This window comes from Pleurodeles waltl, chromosome 6 (genome assembly GCF_031143425.1).
Source record: "Pleurodeles waltl isolate 20211129_DDA chromosome 6, aPleWal1.hap1.20221129, whole genome shotgun sequence".
Lineage (NCBI taxonomy): Eukaryota > Metazoa > Chordata > Amphibia > Caudata > Salamandridae > Pleurodeles > Pleurodeles waltl.
The window spans coordinates 1,649,931,620-1,649,935,385 of NC_090445.1; positions in this window are offsets into that span (position 1 = coordinate 1,649,931,620).

Genomic DNA, 3,766 nt, shown 5'->3' on the forward strand with positions numbered 1-3,766 from the left:
CCAACTTTCTCCCAAACTCCAGGTTCTTTCAATTCCTTTAAATCTACACTTTCTTTAGTTAAATTTGTAAGCATCGTTTTAATTTTTCCACTGTTGTCTGGTATATAGTTACAACAGTGACGCGTACCAAGCATTTTGCAAACGCCGCCATCCTTTGCTAAAAGGATGTCTAAGGCAAGCCGATTTTGAAGAGTCATAGCTCTTTCTGCAGCAAGTTCAGCATCCATCAGGATTATAGCTCCTGAAAACTTTGTCAGCATGTTATCCACAATAGTAGACAACTTTCGTATTTTTATTGAATTCAATATGACTCCTACTGAAGGAATCAATGCTCCAAATATATCTCCTACCACAACAGAAGCTGTCTCCCTTTTCTGAACATGATGTGATTCAGACAGCCTTGGAAATTTCTTTAAGTCGTCTAGTTGGTAAACCTTTGGGAACACTATTCCCAAATAACACCTCCCATACCATCCTTTAGGAAGACGATAATAGGCGTTGAGTCCACAAATATAATATACTCCAGGAATAACTGGGTCTTGTCCATTCAGCATGAACGTCCACTTAGATTGAAATGCATACGTATGTTTACATTCACTCGTTCCCACAAAAACTGTGTCATAATATGATGGAAATCTATGTATACAAAATCTTCCTACATGCAATGTATCTAAAGCTATTTTCCCTTGTGTCTTTATTGCAGCAAAAGCATAATTATCTACAGACGTCCTTTCGTGTAATTCCCTCTCTAATTTCTCCTTCATTTCATTCTTCCTATCATCAGTGCGGTCTAAAAATTCTATTTCTACTGGTGAAAGCAAGCACGTAAGGTTCTCTCTATGTGCGTGAGCTGTGTGAAAAGGTGACATCAGTTCGAAGAATTCCCTCATCAATTTGGCATAATAATCTCGAGCTATCTTACTTAGGTGCCCTATTAATGGGACATATGCAAAAGTAACATCGTAATTAGTATAGAAATAATGAATATCCTTTTGAGCATAAAATCTGGAAGCTACTATACTACATGTAATTCCATACGTAAGAGGCATGCTGTGATATGTTACCCCTTCCACTACTGAGGTAGGTATTTGTGTACACACATAACAATCTTTCGCATCCATGGTCTCAACATACTCACTCAGTAAGCGATAGAAAACGTTAGATGAAAGTTCCTTCTTATCATGCAAGTGTCTCTCGTCTTGCTCGAGTCTCTTCAGAGCTGTTAGTTCAGTAACGATAATAGGTTTAGAAGTAGAAGCATCATTCGTTTCACTCTCACTTTTACCATGCATTCCAAGAACTATTGCTACAATTATTAGTACGCATGCGGTTATTAAGCCCATACACATGTATTTACAATACTTCATTTTACGCCCCTGTGTAGTGAAGCTAGTCATGATCTGTATAGAATCAGAAAGTTGAAGACTCTTTATCAAAGCGTATTTGCAGGTATTTACAAAGCTGAACGAGTTCAATGTTCACACAGTTTTCTTTTAGCAGCTTAGGGGGTGATTCTGACTGTGGCGGGCGGCCGAGGCCGCCCGCCACAGTCCCGCCGACAAATGACCGCACCGCGGTCAAAAGACCACGGCGGCCATTCTAACATTTCCGCTGGGCCGGCGGGCGCTCTCCAAAAGAGCGCCCGCCGGCCCAACGGAAATGCCCCTGCAACGAGGATGCCGGCTCCGAATGGAGCCGGCGGAGTTGCAGGGGTGCGACGGGTGCAGTGGCACCCGTCGCGTATTTCAGTGTCTGCTTTGCAGACACTGAAATACTTTGCGGGGCCCTCTTACGGGGGCCCCTGCAGTGCCCATGCCACTGGCATGGGCACTGCAGGGGCCCCCAGGGGCCCCGCGGCACCCCCTACCGCCATCCTGTTCCTGGCGGGAGACGCGCCAGGAACAGGATGGTGGTAGGGGGTGTCAGAATCCCCATGGCTGCGGAGCGCGCTCCGCAGCCATGGAGGATTCACCCGAGCAGCGGAAAGTCGGCGGGAGACCGCCGACTTTCCGTTTCTGACCGCGGCTGAACCGCCGCGGTCAGAATGCTCGAGGGAGCACCGCCAGCCTGTTGGCGGTGCTCCCGTGGTCGGTGATCCTGGCGGTCACCGGCCGCCAGGGTCAGAATGACCCCCTTAGTCTCTTATCGGTTAGCAGCATTGTCTCAAAATCGGTTTCAAAGTCAATCAAGTTAGCAATGTCTTAGCCGGTTTAAAAGTCAATCAGGTGGTCAATGTTTTCAATCAACAGAGTCCATAAAGTTTTTATTTTCAAAATGAAGTTCTGCCTCTTCGTTTTCAAGACTGAGGGATACGAATTCGTCTGACCAATCGTTGTTGGCTACGTATGCCCACTCCGGACCAGAATACCTCCTGCTCGGTATCCTTTTTCTTTTCAATTTTGCATCTCTCTTTGATTCTTTCTCACTGGTACTTTCCTCTTTGGCCAAGTCCTTTTCTTCACTTGGTGTTGGTACTACGACAGACACTTCCTTTCTTTTCTCTTTCACTCTTGGCCCTTCACTGTCGTTCAACGTTTCTCTAGTTCTTAATTTTACTGCGATATGCTTGGTCTTCTTTTTGCACTGGGTCCACTTGACGGACCTGCAATGTCTTCTGAAGGAGTTTGAGCAGTTCCGTTCTGTTCTGCCTTGTCCCCTCCTTCTGGGGAGTCAATCAGGTTTTCCTTTTCTTTTTCTGTATCGTCTGCTTCTGGGAAAGCCCTCCTCTGATCAGGCTCTCCTGCTTCTTCACCTCTTTCGAGCCCTTTGTCACCGTTACTTTCTTCAGGCTCTTTGTCACTTTCAGCTGCTTCAGGCTCTTTGTTACCTTCAGCTGCTTCGTCGCTGTCTGAGGCTCCTCCTTGGTCTTCCCCAAGTGAATCAGTCGCTTCGTCCTCAGAGAATATTTCTCCTTCCTCTATTTCTCCTTGTTCGCTTCTAGTTCTGTTTCGCTCTGCCTCAGCGCTTGGTACTTTGTTATCAGGTACTGGTAACTTCAGCGCTTCAACTTCCTCATCTGTGGGACACAACACCCTCTTTGTGTGACTGGCGTGAATCCAGTTGGGAACTCCCGCACACTTCACAGCGGTGGTAGTCGTCAAAATCACTTGGAAAGGTCCTTTGCAGCGGGGTTCTAAACACGACTTCCTCACGTGCTTCTTTATCACGACCCAGTCACCTGCTTTCAGGGCGTGTCTTGGACCTTGGATCGGTGGCAAGGTGGTTGCCTCCACCTGGTGAGAGAAAGATCGAACCACATCAGCTAGACCTTTGCAGTAGTCTAACACCATATCATCTGTAATATTCAAAAGCGCATTTGCAGGAACTGCTGGAAGTCTCATAGCTCTGCCCATGAGAATCTCGTGTGGGGACAGTCCAGTCTTTCTGTCAGGGGTATTTCTCATTGACATTAGTACCAAAGGCAATGCGTCAGGCCATTTCAAGTTCGTTGATGCGCATATTTTCGCCATTCTTGATTTCAATGTGCCATTCATTTGCTCCACTAGACCTGATGCTTCAGGGCGGTAGCTACAATGCAGCTTTTGCTCAATGTTCAGTGCTGCACAAAGCAATTTTATTACTTCATTATTGAAGTGACTTCCCCTATCTGATTCTAAAGAGATCGGGAATCCAAAACGTGGTATTAACTCTCTCAAGAGTAGTTTTGCAACTGTGAGACTGTCATTTCTGCGTGTAGGGTATGCTTCAATCCAGTGACTAAAAATACACACAACCACCAACACATACTTCAAGCCCCCATGCACAG